At 39.2% G+C, this 22,500-nt stretch overlaps 4 non-coding genes and 2 pseudogenes across 4 annotated transcripts; all 6 read left to right on the forward strand.

Moving 5' to 3' along the window:
• The window catches only part of LOC141318658 (uncharacterized), a 530,387-nt pseudogene that overhangs the window by 73,626 nt on the left and 434,261 nt on the right, over positions 1-22,500 (forward strand).
• LOC141318399 (5S ribosomal RNA) lies at positions 5,639-5,757 on the forward strand. Its single transcript, XR_012352719.1, has one exon. It is a non-coding gene; the product is annotated as a 5S ribosomal RNA (ribosomal RNA).
• LOC141319429 (5S ribosomal RNA) lies at positions 5,842-5,960 on the forward strand. Its single transcript, XR_012353686.1, has one exon. It is a non-coding gene; the product is annotated as a 5S ribosomal RNA (ribosomal RNA).
• On the forward strand, positions 6,045-6,163 carry LOC141318506 (5S ribosomal RNA). Its single transcript, XR_012352819.1, has one exon. It is a non-coding gene; the product is annotated as a 5S ribosomal RNA (ribosomal RNA).
• On the forward strand, positions 6,914-7,032 carry LOC141315758 (5S ribosomal RNA). The gene has a single exon (XR_012351135.1). It is a non-coding gene; the product is annotated as a 5S ribosomal RNA (ribosomal RNA).
• LOC141346520 (5S ribosomal RNA) lies at positions 13,952-14,060 on the forward strand (annotated as a pseudogene).

Here is a 22,500-nt window from a genome sequence, read left to right on the forward strand (position 1 = left end):
ATATATATATATATATATATATATATATATATATATATATATTTTTTTATATTTACATTTCATTAATGAAAACATTTATAATTGACTGATTTGTAAGAATGGGGCAACAATAAATCTTACCTGAACTTGTTGGAGTGTCCGTTTGGTTACTATTTCATTTGAGTTGAATTCATTCAATATGGAAATCCATGCCTTCTTCTTCTTGTTTTCTGTACCTGAATCATGCTGTTTGTGTTCAATTACAGGATAGTTTGAAACAATTTGTTTAAAAAGGGTCTTCTAAAATTCGTTTTCTTCGGCCTTTATCCATTTTTTGGTTAAGTGTAGTGACTCCTGTTCCACACACTCCTTAAGACTAATGAACTACAAGTATTCCATACCAGGTTTTTATAGCAACCTCTCTTTAGCCACATGTGCATGCCATTAATCTAATCGGGTTTCCAAAAGATGATCTCACTTGTCCTTGATTACCATAATCTGAGACTCTAGAACTAGTTAATCCAAATTTAAGCAACATCTCAGAAAGTCAGTTGTTTAGTGTGGATTAATTTAAGTAGAATTAGCCTAGTCCTGGTTTATTTTAAGCCCTTAACGGGAAACTAGGCCTAAGTGTTTCTCTTCCAGCCGGAGGCGCTGTCAGAATGGTACACCAAGCAGTGCAGCAAATGACTGAAACATGCAGCGCTCATATTTATTCAATGAATAGCCTTTTGAAGTTTCATCGCAATTCTTGTCTTTCAGTCGCCACATTTAAGACCACCTGAAATCATAATTAAGACTTTCTTAACCCCCAATAACACTGCAGTCACCAATGAAAATTAAGAGCTTTATTTCAACAACCGACTTTCAAAAACAAACCTTACACAAAATATGTTTCTTTTCATTTTTTCCCCACCATGTTCGGGGCACAAGAAAAATATTAGGGGGCTTTAATATCAGTATATGAAGTATAATCGTCTCCCATTGTATCTGAGAGAAAGCACATTAGATGCTGAAAGAACTGTCAGTTTTACTTTCACTTTCACATATTGCACAGTTTTCACATTGTTTGTGTGGTTTAAAACATAAATATTTATAAAAATGCAGTATATAGAAAAGACATATCTTTAAAATATTGCGATATAACACCAACATAAAGCCATTGTTTTTCACTCACTGAAAGCTACATCTGTCTGCGTGCAATGCGACGATCTCTGTTCTCATCACTGGCTGCACGCACGACTGCAGACACACCCCCTCTTAAAATTTCGGCATTACAAGTTCTCTCAGATTTACTGAAATATGTCCACACCGCAGACGTGTTGCTTCAGATATGCACGTGCATCCATCGCGGTTTCTGTTTGCGTCAACATACTGTTTCGGCCTTGTTGTTTCGGTGATAAAAGTCTTTCGAATATTTTCGGTGGCCGATTATTCGGTGCATCCCTAATTTTTTATGTTTTTTTAATTTATTTGTATTTTTTATTTATTTGATAAAAAAAAAAAAAAAAAAAAAAAATTTAACATTGTTATATATTATTACAATTTAAAATTATTGATTTTCAATTTATTATACTTTAAATTATTTCTGTGATTTAAAGCTGAATTTTTAGGATCATTATCACATGATCATTTAGAAATCATTTTAATATGATTCATTATCAAAGTTGGTGTCACGATTGAGCCTCCGTTATCAGTATATTTTCCCTGTTCTGGCCACGGAAGCCATGTATGGACTGTCGAGTTTCCCACCCACCCTCCCGCCCCAGTCCTACCACCTCTGTCTCCTGACAGTCCCTCTGCTCACCTTCAACCCACCTCCGGTGCAGAGGACTTGCCGTGGGACTGCCAGTCTCCATCGGTGCCCTGGCTGGAGGATCCCTCACCATCGCCTCCAGCCTCAGAGTCCTGGACTCCGCCTCGGCCCTCCGACCCTGCGGCTCCACCAGCTCTAACGGGCTCCATCGTCCCTCCGGCTCCGCCCTGGTCAGTCGTCGCCCCACCTTCACCTCTGGACTCTACTCCTCCGGCTGCGTATCGTCACTCCGTCTTACCGGCTCTGTGGACCTCCTCCCTCCCGCGGGCACAGCCTCGGTCCTCTGTCGCTCCGGCTCCGCCGTGACCTCCGGACCTCCATCTCCGCCTTGGTCGCCAGAGCCTTGGGTTCCGCCTTGGCCCTCCGGATCCTCAGTGTCACCCATGACCATCGACTCTCTGGTTCCGACTCGGGCTCCACCGGCTCCACATCCGTCGGTCGGCCGTGTCAGTCTCCTGGTTCTCCACCTGCACATGGACCGGGGCCTCCATTCATGCCTTTGTGCCAGGCCCACTCCATCACTCTCCCGAACTGTCACAAGTATTTGGAGCATCTGGAAGCCGCTCTTAGGTGGGGGGCTCTGTCACGATTGAACCTCCGTTATCAGTAACTCTTGCACCACACATCATGGACTTCATTCCCCACAAGCCACTGCACTAATCACTGCATTCATCTGCTGCTTGTTTCTCACTGCACTGATCACAGCTCGCACCTGCACCTCATTTCAAGGACTTCATTTAAGCCACTCTTACACTCAGCTTCTTCGCTAGGTCTTGTATTGCCCCAGCTGCGTTTCTGAGCGTTTCTTCCCGTGTTTGTTTTCCCGTGTTTGATTCCTGGACTCCCTCCCGTGTTTGATTCTCGCTGCCAGCCCCGACCTTTCTGCCTGTGTTTTGACTAAGATTTCTGCCTGCCCCTGTGTGTTTGTCTGTTCCAATAAAATGCTGCGAATGGATCCGCTCGTCTCAGACCGTCCTTGTGACAGTTGGAAACAGTTCTGCTGCTATAAAATCAATACTTTTATTCAGCAAGGATGTGCAGTATGGACAGTAGTATACAGTTGAGATAGTATGGTTTACAAACTATAAATTAAATATATTATATATATAAGAGCAGAATAGATGAACAACATATACAGATATGTGCAGTGTAGTTGCAGTAACAATATAAGATTAGTACAAAAAACTACACAAAATTTGGCCTAGCCCGAAAGTTAAGGCAATACAGTTCGATAGATAGGTCGAAAGAAAGAATAGATAAAGAGAAAATAAAGGTTAGATAGAAATATAGAAAGATTAGAAAGAAGGATAGATAGAAAAAAGAAAGATATGAAGGAAGGATTTTTTTCTTTAATCAGTGATGCGAGGAAGGGTGAAGAACCTAAATCTATTGTTTTGCACTTTTAATGGTAGGCAGAGGATGGTGAGGTAACTCCAGTTAAAACACGAGCTCTGAGATCTTACGCATGTGATCTCTACACGTCCAAGCGGGCCCCACACCTGCTTACAGGTGTACAAAACAAACATTTTATATAGATATCATAATCTAATTAAATTAATACTTGCAATCACACAAAGAATGTCCTTGACGATGATCAATGCCCAGCTGCTGCTTCTCGTGTCTGACAGCTAAATCATCCGTGTAACAGCTGTTCTAAATAAACTACATCTGATTGGTTAATAATAATCCCGTGTCAATATCTTGCCGCGCTATTGGCTCAACTGATATAGTAGGCAACTGCGTTTGCCTGCATATTTACGGGTCGCGCATTATGATTTGTGGAAAATATGCAATAAATGGGAGTGGCAACACTTTTCATATCGTTGAGAATAAAACAACCGTCCCCACTTTACAAATCCAGGTTCTCCCTCCATGGGGATCATCCATTTCGAAAAGTAAAGCAGATACGGACCCTCGGCCCACCGTCTATTATTACATTATTATTATTAGAAAAAAAAACAGTATTAATGTGTAATATTATTAAAATTTATAAAAAGGCTATTTACACTACCATTCAAAATCCTTTGAAACAATATACACTACCATTAAAAAATGTGTTCGTTAAAATAGAAACCATTAGAAAATATCAGGTTGTAATTGTCATGATCTGGGCTGTGGGGTTTCCCTCAGCCACCTGAGGTCGCTGTTTTCCCTTCCCTCCACTGCACTTAACCTAATTGTACACTCCTGTCTTGTCATTAGCACTGATTACACTCACACCTGCTCACAATTATCTGGTCTATAAGAACTCTCATTTCCCACTACTCATTCTGGCTGCATTGTTTTCTGTCGTGTGTTATGTTGTGTGTTTCTGATCCCGGCTCTAGACCTTGTTCTTGTTTTGTACTTTTGAGTTTAAGTTGTGTGTGCCGTGTTGGCCTTTGGTTTTGGTTTTGTTTGTGTCTTGTTAATTAAAATATTCTTTCCCTGCAATTGGACCCAGACCCTTATTCCAACCGTGACAGAATGCAGCCAGCATCAGTGGGTCCAGCAGGGAGGATTTCTTTTTTGCCCTTCAGGGAGAAGGTGACGTTGCCCAAAGAGACGGCGGCCATTTGCGCTCGTTGGGTGGCGGAGGCGGTCGTTGAGGCGACTGAGCCCGAGTGGATGACGGCCATTTTCGCTCGTTGGGCGGCGGAGGCGGCGTCCACTGTCCCTGTTCCTGATGCGGCGGTAACCGCTCTCTCTGTTCCGGACGCGGCGGTGATTGCGCCCTCTGTTCCGGATGCGGCGGTGACCGCTCTCGCTGTTCCTGATGCGGCGGTGACCGCTCTCGCTGTTCCTGATGCGGCGGTGACCGCTCTCGCTGTTCCTGATGCGGCGGTGACCGCTCTCGCTGTTCCTGATGCGGCGGTGACCGCTCTCGCTGTTCCGGACGCGGCGGTGACCGTGCCCTCTGTTCTGGATGCGGCGGTGACCGCTCTCGCTGTTCCTGATGCGGCGGTGACCGCTCTCGCTGTTCCTGATGCGGCGGTGACCGCTCTCGCTGTTCCTGATGCGGCGGTGACCGCTCTCTCTGTTCCGGACGCGGCGGTGACCGCTCTCTCTGTTCCGGACGCGGCCGTGACCGCTATCTCTGTTCTGGACGCGGAGGCAACCGCGCTCTCTGTTCCTGACGCGGCGGTGACTGCGCTGCACGGGCCTGGCCCGCCGTCCCTCCCCCTGATTTGCCTTCCCCCGTTCCTCCACCCTCCAGACTTGTGGAACGTCTGGGAGCCGTTCCGTGGGGAGGGGGTAGTGTCATGATCTGGGCTGTGGGGTTTCCCTCAGCCACCTGAGGTCGCTGTTTTCCCTTCCCTCCACTGCACTTAACCTAATTGTGCACTCCTGTCTTGTCATTAGCACTGATTACACTCACACCTGCTCACAATTATCTGGTCTATAAGAACTCTCATTTCCCACTACTCATTCTGGCTGCATTGTCTTCTGTCGTGTGTTACGTTGTGTGTTTCTGATCCCGGCTCTAGACCTTGTTCTTGTTTTGTTCTTTTGAGTTTAAGTTGTGTGTGCCATGTTGGCCTTTGGTTTTGGTTTTGTTTGTGTCTTGTTAATTAAAATATTCTTTCCCTGCAATTGGACCCAGACCCTTATTCCAACCGTGACAGTAATAAGATTTCATAATATTAGTTTTTTGCTGTATTTTCGATCAAATAAATGCAACCTTGACAAGCATAAAGAACTTTAAAAACATTTTTTTACATTTTTTTGTTCAAACTATTTTGACAAGTATCTTTTTCTATTCCACAGAATGGCAACTTTTCTGCCTTTTCTTCACTATTTATATAATATGCTGGCTTTTACAGAGGCTGATCTTTAAATAGCCCACTTTTTGAAGCAGCCCTCGCTTATGGCCATACCGCGCTGAGAGCGCCCGATCTCGTCTGATCTCGGAAGCTAAGCCGCGTCGGGCCTGGTTAGTACTTGGATGGGAGGCCGCCTGGGAATACCAGGTGCTGTAAGCTTTTGCCTTTTCTTCACTATTTATATAATATGCTGGCTTTTACGGAGGCTGATCGTTAAATAGCCCACTTTTTGGAGCAACCCTCACTTACGGCCATACCGCGCTGAGAGCGCCCGATCTCGTCTGATCTCGGAAGCTGAGCCGCGTTGGGCCTGGTTAGTACTTGGATAGGAGACCGCCTGGGAATACCAGGTGCTGTAAGCTTTTGCCTTTTCGTCACTATTTATATAATATGCTGGCTTTTACGGAGGCTGATCTTTAAATAGCCTACTTTTTGGAGCAATCCTCGCTTACGGCCATACCGCGCTGAGAGCGCCCGATCTCGTCTGATCTCGGAAGCTAAGCAGCCTCGGGCCTGCTTAGTACTTGGATGGGAGACCGCCTGGGAATACCAGGTGCTGTAAGCTTTTGCCTTTTCTTCACTATTTATATAATATGCTGGCTTTTAGAAAGAAGTGTTTTAGCGCTCTATTTCTTACAATCATTTAAATGTATTATAGAGTTTTAAGTGTTTTACATGTTTTTTAGGCCATTTTATTACTCTTAACATTTTAAGTGTATGTGTCTTTCATAAATGGATGGTTGGCCTGTCATGTGACTAGACACATGACAGGAAGCAGGAAGTAGAACTGCATAAGAGAGCAGCATGACAAACAACGGACAGTCACCAAACTGTTGGATTGAGGAGTTGCTAATCTTAGAGCTCACCTTTCCATTCACCACCTGCAAACTTTGGATTAAACTTTCTGTGGATTGTACATGCACTGGTGGACACTCACGTTGGACTTATCAACACACTGGGATTCTTGGACTGTTTTAGGGTATGGACAAATGAACTGTATTCTTTTAACAGAGTTTACCTAGTTTTATCGTGTTGTTTTAAAGTCTTTTATGTGAACCTTGTAAATACTCCAAATCTATTTAAACCAATCTTCTTTTATGTCTCATTCTTTTAACCACTAGTCATCTCTCACAGTTAAATCTGACCCCATTTTAGTCTTGTAATTCGGCTGATAAGGCCGATTGTTACACTTGGATGGGAGACCGCCAGGGAGTACCAGGTGCTGTAAGCTTTTGCCTTTTCTTCACTATTTATATAATATGCTGGCTTTTACGGAGGCTGATCTTTAAATAGCCCACTTTTTGGAGCAGCCCTCGCTTATGGCCATACCGCGCTGAGAGCGCCCGATCTCGTCTGATCTCGGAAGCTAAGCCGCGTCGGGCCTGGTTAGTACTTGGATGGGAGACCGCCTGGGAATACCAGGTGCTGTAAGCTTTTGCCTTTTCTTCACTATTTATATAATATGCTGGCTTTTAGAAAGACGTGTTTTAGCGCTCTATTTATTACAATCATTTAAATGTATTATAGAGTTTTAAGTGTTTTACATGTTTTTTAGGCCATTTTATTACTCTTAACATTTTAAGTGTATGTGTCTTTCATAAATGGATGGTTGGCCTGTCATGTGACTAGACACATGACAGGAAGCAGGAAGTAGAACTGCATAAGAGAGCAGCATGACAAACAACGGACAGTCACCAAACTGTTGGATTGAGGAGTTGCTAATCTTAGAGCTCACCTTTCCATTCACCACCTGCAAACTTTGGATTAAACATTCTGTGGATTGTACATGCACTGTTGGACACTCACGTTGGACTTATCAACACACTGGGATTCTTGGACTGATTTAGGGTATGGACAAATGAACTGTATTCTTTTAACAGAGTTTACCTAGTTTTATCGTGTTGTTTTAAAGTCTTTTATGTGAACCTTGTAAATACACCAAATCTATTTAAACCAATCTTCTTTTATGTCTCATTCTTTTAACCACTAGTCATCTCTCACAGTTAAATCTGACCCCATTTTAGTCTTGTAACTCGGCTGATAAGGCCGATTGTTACACTTGGATGGGAGACCGCCAGGGAGTACCAGGTGCTGTAAGCTTTTGCCTTTTCTTCACTATTTATATAATATGCTGGCTTTTAGAAAGACGTGTTTTAGCGCTCTATTTATTACAATCATTTAAATGTATTATAGAGTTTTAAGTGTTTTACATGTTTTTTAGGCCATTTTATTACTCTTAACACTTGCTAACAGGAAGTGATTAAGCAGCAGTTGGGAGAGAAAGGCTCTCCCTTAGTTGTATTTATATTTTTGTATATATTTTGTTTTTGATTTATTTTGAAGTTTATTTTTTTAGTTAGTATTTTTTTTTTTTTTTTTTACTTTAACCCCAGACAGTTTTTACTGTCTGGGGTTTCCTTTTTTTGGACAGCTTTTTGGTTTTGAACTGGATTGCTAACATGGACGATACAATGGATCATTCTACAAACGAAGACGCTGTGGACAAAGAAACTACTGAAAGGATCTATAAATCAAACAACGAAGAAGAGAAGGGTGAAACATGGGCAACAATTGTTTCTAAGAAGAAAAAGAATGGAATGAATACACAGCAGGGAGAGACAAAGGAGACACAACAAGGCCAAGGTAAATCATGTGGAGACCAAATGATAGAAAGGAGGGAATCAACTCAAACAAAAGATGTAATTCAAAAGATGAAAGAAAGATCTAAATACCAAAGAGAATATAAAAAAGAAGCTACATTAACAATGACTGTAAAGAATCCGGAGAAGATAACAGTGATGAATATAATAAAGGCTGTGGAAGAAAAAACTGGAATTGGAAAGCTACATGGACTGAGGAAAAAAAGTAACTTTGAATTTGAATTAACTATGGAAAAAGAAACGGATTATGACAAGTTAAAGGAAGGAATATTTGTAGATGAACAGTTTTGTGAAATTAAAAAATTATGTAAAACAGAGAAAATTGTATCTTTTTTGAACTTACCAAATTATATAAAAGATGAAGAAATACTGCAAAAATTGGTGGACTGGGGAGTAAATCCGATCCTCCCTGTTAGAAGGAGATATTACCAGGGAACGACAGTAGCGGATGGGACTAGATTTCTAAGAGTGAAATTCCCCCAGAACGTTGAAACTCTACCGAACAATCTGAGAATCATTACTGAAGAGGGACCGAGATATTTTAGAGTGATCCATGATGATCAACTAAAAACCTGCAGATTGTGTGCAAGTGCAGGTCATGAAAAAAAGGACTGTCCACAATACAAATGCAGGGAATGTCTTGAACAGGGGCATTTTGCGCGGGACTGTCAAGCTCCGCGGTGCCAAGGCTGTGGAAAGACATGGATGAGATGCATGTGTGAATCAGAGGAGGAGGACAACATAGAAATGGAAACAGACATACAGGAATACACAGAGGAGACAAGAAACGAGAGACGAAAGGATCAAACACAGGAGACAAACGAAGGTACTGAGGATGTAGTGGCTCCAGCAGGGGAAATGTATGAAATTGAAAAGGACAGGGATGCTGGAGAAAGCAGGGAGTATGTGAAGGAGGCTGATAGACAACACACAGATATGAATGATGGACAAATGGAACTTAAGGAATGTGCAACAACAAGTGGAGCTATGGCTGGATGGGACAAAGAAGAGGACAGGGATGCTGGAGAAAGCGGGGAGCATGTAAAGGAGACTGATAGACAACACACAGATACGAATGATGGACAAGTGGAATTTAAGGAATGTGCAACAACAAGTGGAGCTATGGCTGGATGGGACAAAGAAGAGGTGAGAGAGGAAGATAGTAATCCAATGACTTTTAAATTAGACAATAGAATACTGGACATTATGAATAAAACGCGTAAAAAGACAAATGTGGGACAACTTGACATTACAAAAGTATTAAATAAACAAAAGTTAAGAAGAGAAGAAAGAAAAGAGTTATTAGGGAAAACAAATGTAAATAAGTAATTTGAATATATATATAATTTAGATGATGACCTGTTTTAAGTTTGTGGTTGATCTTGTTTTTGTTTTTCTTTTTATGAGTGATTTATGTTTAGTCTCAATCAATGTTAGAGGGTCGTCATCTAAATGCAAGTTTGAAAATATAATATCTTTAACAAAGAAAGCTGATATTATATGTATGCAAGAGACTAGATGGAGTGAAACAATACAGAATGATTTAAAAAAGTGTTGGGATGGAGAAATATGGTGCAGCAATGATATAAATATGAGAAAAGGTTTGGCAATACTTATTAGAAGAGGAGCAGTAGAATCAGCTGATGTTTTATTTAAAGATAACAAAGGAAGAATTTTAACTGTGAAAATTATAGAGAAGGGAGAAGAAATAACAATCTGTAATATACATGCTCCAAATGAAAATGGAGAAAGAGCCTTATTTTTTAAAAAGCTGAGTGTTTTAATGAATTTATGGAAAAATGTTATTGTTATAGGTGATTTCAATACAGTTTTAGAAAGGATAGATATTGATGATCATATGGTATATAGGGCTGATATAGGAAGAATGGAACTAAAAACAATAATGGATAAATGTGAATTGGTTGATGTATGGAGAGATAGAAATAAAGGTAAAAGAGAATATTCAAGAAGACAATGGGTAAATAATAGCTTAAAACAAAGTAGAATAGATTTTGTTTTATGTGATAAAAATTTTGAGAAAGCTATTTTTAAAGTTTTTTACAAAATATATAGTGGAAGTGATCATGACTTTTTATATGTAAACATAGATTTTAGTGAAGTAGAAAGAGGGTCTGGTGTATGGGTTATTAACACAGAACTTTTCAAAAATAATTTTTATAAAATGGAGATAGAAAACCTAATTATAAATAGTATAAAAGATCTGTTTTATACCGAAGCATTATGTGTGTGGTGGGATAATTTAAAATCTGATATTAAAAGATTTTCTATAGCATGTTCAAAGAAAATACGGAAAGCTAAAAGCTTTAAAGAAATGCAGTTAAATAAAGATTGGGAAAAGGAAATGGAAAAAGTAGAGGAAGGAAATATGGAAATCAAGAAAATAGTAGAGTTAGAAGAGAAATTTAAAAAAATGGAGGACGACAAATGTGTGGGTACAAAAATAAGAAGTAAAATAAGGAATACTGTAGAAGGAGAAAGAAGTACAAAGTTTTTCTTTGAACTAGAAAAAAACAGACAAAAGGCTGATCTGATAAAGAATGTTTTAGTGGAAGATAAAAATATAAAAGATAAGGAAGGGATTTTAAAGGCGGTACAGGATTTTTATGGAGTTTTATTTAGGGCAGAAGGGGTTAATGAAATAGATGAAAAGTTCTTGTTAAGTCAAATTAAAGCTAAAGTAAAAGAGGAAGATAAAAAAATGTGTGATAATGAGATAACAGAAGAAGAAATAGATGAAGCTATAATGCAGCTAAGTAATGGGAAAAGCCCTGGGCTTGATGGTCTATCATCAGAATTTTATAAAATTTTTAAGAATGTTCTAATACCAATTCTGAAAGATTTATTTTTTAACATCTTTCAAAATGGACAATTAAGTGAAAGTATGAAAAAAGGGATGATTAAAATAATTTATAAAAAGAAAGGGAATAGAGATGATCCTAGGAATTATAGACCATTGAGTATGCTAAATACAGATTATAAAATATTAGCAAAAATTATGTCTAACAGACTTAAAAAAGTTATTCCACAAATAGTAAAAACCAATCAAGCTTACGGAATTATAGGAAGAGATATAGCAGATACGGTAATGAACATAAGAGATTTAATATGGTACAAAAGAGAGAAGAATGATGAAGGTTTCCTTGTTAGTATTGATTTGGAAAAGGCTTTTGATCGTGTAGAACATAAATATATATTTGATTTGCTTAAAAAATTTGGTTTTGGAAATAATTTTATAAAATGGATTAAATGCCTTTACACTGATATTTATAGTTGTGTTAAAATAAATGGGTTTTTAACAGAATTTGTTAGAATATCCAGATCTATAAGACAAGGATGTCCTATACCAGCGCTATTGTATACTTTGGTTGCTGAACCACTTGGTTTAGCTATAAATAGAGAGAGAAAAATAAAAGGAGTAACAATAGAGTGTAATGAAGTTGAACAAAAAAATTTTCAGTATGCTGATGATACTACTTTGATTTTGAAAGATATAAACAGTGTAAACAAAGCAATGGAAATAATTGATAAATATTGTAGAGGGTCAGGAGCTAAAGTTAATAAAGATAAAACAGAATTCTTGAGAATTGGTAAAGTAGAAATTCCATCAAAAAACTGGCACTTTAAAGAACAAAAAGAAAACATAAAAATTTTAGGAATTACACTTGGATGTAATGAAAGTATAAATAAGGAAATTAATTGGGATGTAGTTGTAAATAAAATGGAAAAAAGGCTAAACTTTTGGAAACAGAGAGCGTTGTATCTTAAGGGGAAGGTGCTTGTAGATAATTCCCTACTTTTATCTAAAATGTGGTACGTTTTAAGTGTAGTTAGTCTTCCTATGGGAATATATAAAAGAATAAAAGCAATGATATTAAAGTTTTTATGGGATGGTAAACCAGCTAAAATAGCGTACAATACTATGATAGGTAAAATAGAAGATGGAGGATTAGGATTAATAGATCCATGGCTAAGAATGAAAAGTATGAGAATTAAAACAGTGAAGAAATTTACAAATGAGGATGATATTCCTTGGAAAAGAGTAATGAGTTATTTTGTTAATAAGTGTGGGCTAATAAAAGATGATTTTATATGGATGGCATTTAGAGACAATATGATAGAAAATATACCAGATTTTTATAAAGAAGTGTTGAAAACGTGGAAAGCTTTTTATAAAAATGTGCACATAGAAATTAAAGGGAGAGAACAGTTAATAAAACAACCTCTGTTTTTAAATCAGAACTATAATAGTAAAATCTTTTATGAAAATTGGTATACAGTAGGCTTTAGACAAATTAAGGATATATTATATGAAGTTATACCTGGATTTTTACCAACACAAGCAATAATCGACTCGTTGGAAGAAAGAGAGGAAATAGAAAATATAGGACAAATTGAGGAGCAATATGCAAAATTAAAGTTAGCTTTACCAGAAAAATGGATTAAAACTATTGATGAAAATAATGAAGAAAGTGAGAAAAAGAAAACAAAAATATTTTTAAAAGTAGGTGAAGATAAGATTGTTTTTAATGAATGTGCTGTTAGATTGTTCTACACTTTAATACGCAATAATGCTTTCATAAAACCAAAAGCAATAGAATTTTGGGAAAAGATCTTTGATGATTTTGATGCTTCAGAAATATGGAAAAATGTAAGGATGAATTTTAAAAGCCCGACTATAGAAAATTTTGATTTTTTATTAAGACACAATTGTTTGATGACAGGAATGATTTTACATAAAATAGGGCTGGAACAAGATGACAGATGTAAGATATGTATGGAAAAAGCAGAAGGTGTACTACATATTTTTTTGAATTGCAGAAAGTTGAATGGTATTATTGAAATTTTAAAAAAGATGGTGACTAATTTTATATACAATGAACAAATAGATATAAAAGAATGGGATAATTTACTTTTATTTGGAATTAGAGGCAAATCTAAAAATAAATATGCGATTAATTTTATGTTATCTATAGCCAGATATGCAATATGGAAAAGAAGAAATATAATGAGACAAAAGGGAAAAGAAATTTCTGTAATTGCATTATATGAGCAGATATTAACAGAGGAATTACAAGTAATATATGATTATTGTAATATGTGCAATAATATAGAAATATTTGATAGAAGTATTGTTAAAAATAATCCTTATGTCACAAGGACTTGGACAGGGTTTAAAGTTTTATTACCAAAAGAAGGTTGATTCCAAACTATGATGTATATGTTAGAGTTTGCTGTTATAAGAAGATCCCTTGTATGTGGAATTTTGTATGCTTTAAAGTTTGGATCTTTTTACCAAATTTGCATTCACCATGTTTGCAAAAATGTCATGTATATCAGAACTTGTTGTTATAGGAAAATCCCAAAATTGTGTTTTAATTCAATTTTTTTTTTCTTAGTTTTTTTGTTTTTGTTTTAAAGTTTGTGTTATTAGATGACTGATGACTGCAAATTATGTACTGTATATAAGAATTTGTTATAATAAAAAAAAAAAAAAAAAAAAATCTCGTCTGATATCGGAAGCTAAGCCGCGTCGGGCCTGGTTAGTACTTGGATGGGAGACCGCCTGGGAATACCAGGTGCTGTAAGCTTTTGCCTTTTCTTCACTATTTATATAATATGCTGGCTTTTACGGAGGCTGATCTTTAAATAGCCCACTTTTTGGAGCAGCCTTCGCTTATGGCCATACCGCGCTGAGAGCGCCCGATCTCGGAAGCTAAGCAGCGTCGGGCCTGGTTAGTACTTGGGTGGGAGACCGCCTGGGATTACCAGGTGCTGTAAGATTTTTCTTTTTCTTCACTATTTATGTAATATGCTGGCTTTTACGGAGGCTGATCTTTAAATAGCCCACTTTTTGGAGCAACCCTCGCTTACGGCCATACCGCGCTGGGAGCGCCCGATCTCGTCTGATCTCGGAAGCTAAGGCTGGTTAGTACTTGGATGGGAGACCGCCTGGGAATACCAGGTGCTGTAAGCTTTTGCCTTTTCTTCACTATTTATATAATATGCTGGCTTTTAGAAAGACGTGTTTTACCGCTCTATTTATTACAATCATTTAAATGTATTATAGAGTTTTAAGTGTTTTACATGTTTTTTAGGCCATTTTATTACTCTTAACATTTTAAGTGTATGTGTCTTTCATAAATGGATGGTTGGCCTGTCATGTGACTAGACACATGACAGGAAGCAGGAAGTAGAACTGCATAAGAGAGCAGCATGACAAACAACGGACAGTCACCAAACTGTTGGATTGAGGAGTTGCTAATCTTAGAGCTCACCTTTCCATTCACCACCTGCAAACTTTGGATTAAACTTTCTGTGGATTGTACATGCACTGGTGGACACTCACATTGGACTTATCAACACACTGGGATTCTTGGACTGTTTTAGGGTATGGACAAATGAACTCTATTCTTTTAACAGAGTTTACCTAGTTTTATCGTGTTGTTTTAAAGTCTTTTATGTGAACCTTGTAAATACACCAAATCTATTTAAACCAATCTTCTTTTATGTGTCATTGTTTTAACCACTAGTCATCTCTCACAGTTAAATCTGACCCCATTTTAGTCTTGTAACTCGGCTGATAAGGCCGATTGTTACACTTGGATGGGAGACCGCCAGGGAGTACCAGGTGCTGTAAGCTTTTGCCTTTTCTTCACTATTTATATAATATGCTGGCTTTTACGGAGGCTGATCTTTAAATAGCCCACTTTTTGGAGCAGCCCTCGCTTACGGCCACACCGCCCTGAGAGCGCCCTAGAGCAAACAGGAAGTGAGTTGGTAGTTTGTAGTGTGCAGTAGGTGAGATAGGCTCACCAATTTTCTGGGTGTTTTTTCACATTTATTTTGTTTGTTTTTTAGTTAGAAAAAGTTTTTTGAGGAAGGTTTTTTTGTTTGTTTTTTTAAACAACAAAAATTTGGATTTAATGGACAAAGAACACGGATTGGTAAAACGACATGAGATGGGAAATGCGGAACCAGGATTTGTTGCAGACATAACTGAAAGGAATATAAATGAAAGAGATGGAGAAAACAATAATGAAACAAGGACGACGGTGGTTTCAAGGAGGAAACAAGACAGAAAAACAAATGGACAAGAACGGAAAGGAGATCTACAATCAACTGAAGGTATTGGAATCGAGAAAGAAGTTGGAGAAAAAAGAAATGGTTTATCTCAACGACAACAAATGATACAGAAATTAAGCAAACAAACAAGGTATCAGAGGGAATACAAGAAAGAAGCAACATTAACAATGACTGTTAAAGATATAGAAAATATAACAATACTAATGATAATTAAAGCAGTTGAAGAGAAAGTTGGAATGGGAAAATTGATCGGACTGAGAAGAAAAAATAATTATGATTTTGAAATGACTATGGAAAGTGAGATGGACTGTGATTTGCTGTTGAATGGAATAATGATAAACGGACAAGAATGTGAGATAAGGAAATTGTGTGCAACAGAAAGAATGGTGTCTTTCTTGAGTCTGCCCAGCTATATAGAAGATGAGGAAATCAGTCAAAAACTTATCAACTGGGGTGTAACTCCCATTCTACCACTAAGAAGAAGATATCATCCCGGGACAACGGTGGCAGACGGAACACGATTTTTGAGGGTAAAGTTTCCACAAGAGGTGACGTCTTTACCATACAACACAAGCTTCAAGACTGAAGAAGGAGTGCAGTACTTCAGAGTGATTCACGATAATCAAGTGAAGACATGCAGGATCTGTGCAAGTCCGGAGCATGAAAAAAAGGACTGCCCACAATTCACATGCAGAAATTGTCTTGAGCAGGGGTATTATGCGCGAGACTGTAAAGTCCCGCGGTGCCAAGGCTGCCAAAAGACAATGTTAAGATGCATATGCGAGATAGAAGACGAGGAAAATGAAGATCCAGGAATGGAAATACAAGAGGAGATGGGAGTTACAACAATTGAGAGGTTAAATGACTCACAAAGGCAGACGCAAGGAGAGGACGAGAAACAAGATGACGAGGAAGAGGAGAACAACAACATAGATGAGAATAAAGAAAAGAATGAAGATGAAGAACAAGGAATGGAGATGGGAGGAGGAGCGAACAAAGAGGATATAAATTTGATTAAAGAAGGATTTTCTAAGGAACAGGACGATGTGGACACTAATGAACTGGATTACGAAAAAGGACAAGAAAAAGAAAAAGCTGAGGATAAGGTAATAAAGACACTGACTGAGGTAAGAGGAGCAGACAATGGGGGAGAAATTCGTGGAATGGAAAACAAAGGAAAAGAAAGACTGAATAGATGTGTAAAAACAAGATAAGATGGCTTAGACATTCAACAGGTTCTTAAAAGGCAGAAGATAAGAAGAGAAGAGCTAAAGGAAAGACTGGAGAGGAGGAAAGCTGAAATGGGTGAAGTAAAAAATACTTTTTTGAAAGACAATGAAACGGATTGAATGGTGGGTTTTGGTTTTTCCAATCTTTTCTTTAATGAGCTCTATATCAATTGTATCGCTGAATGCTAGAGGATTATCCAAATGTCAAAAGTTTGAAAGATTAATGTGTCTGACCAAAAAATGTGATGTGCTATGTTTACAAGAAACGAAATGGGAAGATAAAATAAGTGATGAAATTAGAAAATTATGGAACGGAGAAATATATAGTAACTGTGATATGGAAAGGAAGAGAGGGGTAGCTATTTTAATAAGACAAGGAGTATTTGAAGAAGTAAATATAGATTATAAAGACACAAAGGGAAGAATAATAATTGTTAAATTTGTGTGTAATGGAAAAGAAATGAAAGTGTGTAATATACATGCACCAAATGATGAAAGAGATAAATTTAATTTTTACAGGGATATGAATGAGTTAATAGAAAAACATGACAACATTATGGTGTTAGGTGATTTTAATACTGTAATACAGAGAATTGATGTAGATGATTCAATGGGATTTAGAAGAGATAGAGGGAGGAATGAACTACATAACATAATGGAGAAATATAATATGGTGGATGTGTGGAGAGAGAGGAATGGTATGAAAAGAGAATATTCAGGAAGACAAATTGTTGACAGAGTTCTAAAGCAAAGTAGAATAGACTTATTTTTATGTAAGAAAAAGGAAGCATATTATGTCACTAAGGCGTCTTACAAAAATTATAGTGAGAGTGATCATGATTTTTTATGGATATTGATGAATTTTAATGAGGCTGATAAAGGACCGGGGGTGTGGATATTAAATACAGAACTTCTAAAAAATGAAATATACAGAATGGAAATAGAAAGTATAATAATTAATAGTGTAAATGAGGAAATGTATGAAATGGAGAAAGGGTTTTGGTGGGACATTCTAAAAAAAAGAATAAAAAAATTCTCAATGAAATATTCAAAAAAATGGCAAAAAGTCAAAAAGATGAAAGAAAATAAGATCAAAAAAGAGTGGGATGAAGAAATGAGGAAAGTAAATGAGCATGATGAAAATATTAATAAGATAATAGAATTACAGGAAGAATTAAAGAAAATAGAAGAAGAGAAGTGTAAAGGAGCAATAATAAGAAGTAGGGCGAAAGACATTGTAGAAGGAGAAAGAAGTACGAAATATTTTTATGAATTAGAAAAAACAAGACAGAGAGCAGATATAATAAAAAGTATCAAAACAGAAGATGCGAGGATTGTAGAAGATAAAACAGGAATTTTGGAAGAAGTCAGAGAATTCTATAAGCATTTATTTACCAAAAATGAGATAGTTTTAGAAGATGAGGAATTTGTATTAAGTAAAATACAGGTTAAAGTTAATGAGGGAGACAAAGAAATGTGTGAGAGTGAGATTACGGAATTAGAAATAGGAATTGCAATTGATCAACTGAAAAATGGTAAAAGTCCAGGAATAGATGGATTAACAGCTGAATTTTATAAGGTTTTTAAAGATGTGTTATGTCCAATTTTATATGAAATATTTATAGATAATTTAAAAAAAGGGAATTTAACGAATAGTATGAAGAAAGGTATGGTGAAAATAATTTACAAGAAAAAAGGTGATAAGAGAGTGTCACGTTGGAGTAAGGGAGGTCTGGGTCCAAATGCAGGGAGAGAATGATTTAATTAAATAAACACAAATAAACAAACAAATAAACAAACCAAAAGCCAACACGGCAGACTAAACATAAACTCAACAAAACAAGAAACACGGTCAAAAGCCAGGAACAAGAATGCTAGAAACACAACCGAACATAAAGACAATGCAGACATGAAGCAGGAGTGAGAAGTAAGAGTTCTTATAGTCCAAATGATAATTGTGAACAGATGTGAGTGTAATCAGTGCAAATGACAAAACAGACGTGAAGAATCAGAGTGCAGTGCAAACAGCGACCTCAGGTGGCTGAGGGAAAACCCACAGCCCCGATCATGACAGTACCCCCTCTCTAGGGAACGGCTACCAGACGTTCCCAAAACAAAAATTCTGGAGGGAGGAGGAACGGTGGAAGGTGCATCAGGGGGAGGGATGGCGGGCCAGGCCCGTGCAGCGGAGGAACGTGAGCGGACACCGCCGCCAGAGGAACGTGAGCTGGCCTCGGCGCGAGTGGAACGTGAGCTGGCCTCGCCGCCAGTGGAACGTCCGTGGGCACCGCAGCCAGTGGAACATGAGCTGGTCTCGCCGCCAGAGGAACGTGAGCTGGCCTCGCCACCAGTGGAACGTCCGCGGGCACCGCAGTCAGAGGAACGTGAACTGGCCTCGCCGCCAGAGGAATGTCCGCGGGCACCGCCGCCAGAGGAACGCGAACTGGCCTCGCCGCCAGAGGAACGTCAGCGGTCACCGCCGCGTCAGGAACAGAGAGCGCGGTCACCGCCGCGTCCGGAACAGAGAACGCGGTCACCGCCATGTCCGGAACAGAGAGCGCGGTCACCGCCGCGTCCGGAACAGAGAGCGCGGTCACCGCCGCGTCCGGAACAGAGAGAGCGGTCACCGCCGCGTCAGGAACAGAGAGCGCGGTCACCGCCGCGTCAGGAACAGAGAGCGCGGTCACCGCCACGTCCGGAACAGAGAGCGCGGTCACCGCCACGTCAGGAACAGAGAGAGCGGTCACCGCCGCGTCAGGAACAGAGAGCGCGGTCACCGCCACGTCCGGAACAGAGAGCGCGGTCACCGCCACGTCAGGAACAGAGAGCGCGGTCACCGCCGCGTCAGGAACAGAGAGCGCGGTCACCGCCGCGTCAGGAACAGAGAGCGCGGTCACCGCCACGTCCGGAACAGAGAGAGCGGTCACCGCCGCGTCAGGAACAGAGAGCGCGGTCACCGCCGCGTCAGGAACAGAGAGCGCGGTCACCGCCGCGTCCGGAACAGAGAGCGCGGTCACCGCCGCGTCCGGAACAGAGAGCGCGGTCACCGCCGCGTCAGGAACAGAGAGCGCGGTCACCGCCGCGTCCGGAACAGAGAGAGCGGTCACCGCCACGTCCGGAACAGAGAGCGGGGTCACCGCCGCGTCAGGAACAGAGAGAGCGGTCACCGCCACGTCCGCAACAGAGAGAGCGGTCACCGCCGCGTCCGGAACAGAGAGAGCGGTCACCGCCGCGTCCGGAACAGAGAGAGCGGTCACCGCCGCGTCCGGAACAGAGAGCGCGGTCACCGCCGCGTCCGGAACAGAGAGCGCGGTCACCGCCGCGTCAGGAACAGAGAGCGCGGTCACCGCCGCGTCCGGAACAGAGAGCGCGGTCACCGCCGCGTCCGGAACAGAGAGCGCGGTCACCGCCGCGTCCGGAACAGAGAGCGCGGTCACCGCCGCGTCCGGAACAGAGAGCGCGGTCAACGCCGCGTCAGGAACAGAGAGAGCGGTCACCGCCGCGTCAGGAACAGAGATGGCGCTTGTCGCCACCTCCTCCGCAAAGCAGGAGCGCTTCCGCGCCGTCTCGGCACTGCGGGTGTCCATCGCCGCCAGGCAGGCGTAGATGAACTCGAACCGAGCTGCCGACGCCGCCTCAAAGGACATCCCCTCCGTGTCCGGAACCGAGCGGGTGGTTGCTGCCCCCTCAAAAAAAATTCTCCCCGCTGGACCCATCACGGATGTCTGCATTCTGTCACGTTGGAGTAAGGGAGGTCTGGGTCCAAATGCAGGGAGAGAATGATTTAATTAAATAAACACAAATAAACAAACAAATAAACAAACCAAAAGCCAACACGGCAGACTAAACATAAACTCAACAAAACAAGAAACACGGTCAAAAGCCAGGAACAAGAATGCTAGAAACACAACCGAACATAAAGACAATGCAGACATGAAGCAGGAGTGAGAAGTAAGAGTTCTTATAGTCCAAATGATAATTGTGAACAGATGTGAGTGTAATCAGTGCAAATGACAAAACAGACGTGAAGAATCAGAGTGCAGTGCAAACAGCGACCTCAGGTGGCTGAGGGAAAACCCACAGCCCCGATCATGACAGAGAGACCTAAAAAACTACAGACCACTAAGCATGTTGAATACAGATTATAAAATATTAGCCAAAATTTTAGCCAATCGATTGAAAATAGTAGTACCAAATATAATTACTACAAATCAAGCATATGCTGTTCTAAAAAGAGATATTACTGATGTCATTAACAATATAAGAGATATGATATGGTACATGAAGGAGGAGAAAGAAACAGGATATATAATAAGTGTGGATTTAGAAAAGGCTTTTGATAGAGTTGAACACAAATACTTGATACATGTGATGGAGAGATTTGGTTTTGGGGAGAATTTTTTAAAATGAATAAAATGTTTATATACAGATATAAGTAGTTGTGTAAAAGTGAATGGTTTTTTAACTAAAGATTTTAAAATAACGAGATCAATCAGACAAGGGTGTCCTATGTCAGCATTATTATACACTTTAGTATCTGAAGCTTTAGGACTGGCAGTAGACCAGGAAAAGAACATAAAAGGAATACGCATAAAAGGAGAAGAATCAGAACAAAAAATATTTCAATATGCAGATGACACGACATTGTTTGTAAAAGATATTAAAAGTATGGATAAAGCAATGGAAGTTTTAGAAAGATATTGTAAAGGAACAGGGGCAAAAGTTAATAAAGAAAAAACTACATACATGAAAATTGGATTACCAAATGATCTGCTGAATAAAATGCAATTTAAGGAAGAAAAGAAGAGTATGAAAATTTTAGGTATAAGGGTTGGAGAAAATGAAAATGAAATAAGAGAAGTGGTATGGGAGGAGGTTTTAAAAGGAATGGAGAAGAGATTAAATTTCTGGAAATTAAGACGATTATTTTTAAAAGGGAAGGTTTTAGTTATTAATTCTTTGTTTTTATCAAAAATGTGGTATGTATTGGGTTCTGTGAGTTTGCCTATATGGGTGTATAAAAAAATCAAATCTATTGTTTTAAACTTTTTATGGGAGGGGAAACCATCGAAAATTGCTTATGACACTCTAATTGGAAAGGTGGAGGAAGGAGGGTTAGGACTAATAGATCCATTAATAAGAATGAAAAGTATAAGAATAAAAACTGTTAATAAATACTGGAAACATGGGAAATGTGCGTGGAAGGGTGTAATGAACTATTTTTTAAATAAATGTGGAAAAATGGGAGATGATGTTTTATGGATGAAGCTAAAAGAAAACATGATGAACGGAATACCGGAGTTTTATAAAGAGGTTGTAAAAGCATGGGGTGATTTTAGAAAGCATGTTGTTTGTACGTCTTTTACCAGGGAAGAGATTTTAAGACAACCATTGTTTTTAAATAATCAAATTAAAAAGGGAAATGATACCATTTTTTTTATAAAAAATGGTTTTATGTGGGGATAAAGCAAATAAAAGATATCTTGTATGAAGTGATACCTGGTTTTGTACCGGTGCAAGTAATAAGAGACGCAATTGTAGAAAATTATGACAATGAAACTAAAACAGTCTTAGAAAAACAATACAAACAAATGAAAGAAGTAATACCGGAAGAATGGATAAATATTATAGAAGGTACAGAAGAAACAAAAGGTAATGATGGAATGATGATTGATTTTAAAAGTAATGACAAACAGCATGCTTTTAAAGATGGTATTTTAAAGATGTTTTATTCTTGTTTATGTGAAGATGTTTTTATCACACCAAAAGCAGAAGGATATTGGCAAAGATTGTACCCAAGCATGGAAACTAAGAAAATATGGAAAAATCTAAGAGCTTGGTGGAAAAGTCCAATTTTAGAAAACTTTGATTATATTTTAAGACATAATTGTTTATTAAGTGAAATGAGA

The sequence above is a fragment of the Garra rufa genome, chromosome 1 (genome assembly GCF_049309525.1).
Source record: "Garra rufa chromosome 1, GarRuf1.0, whole genome shotgun sequence".
NCBI lineage: Eukaryota > Metazoa > Chordata > Actinopteri > Cypriniformes > Cyprinidae > Garra > Garra rufa.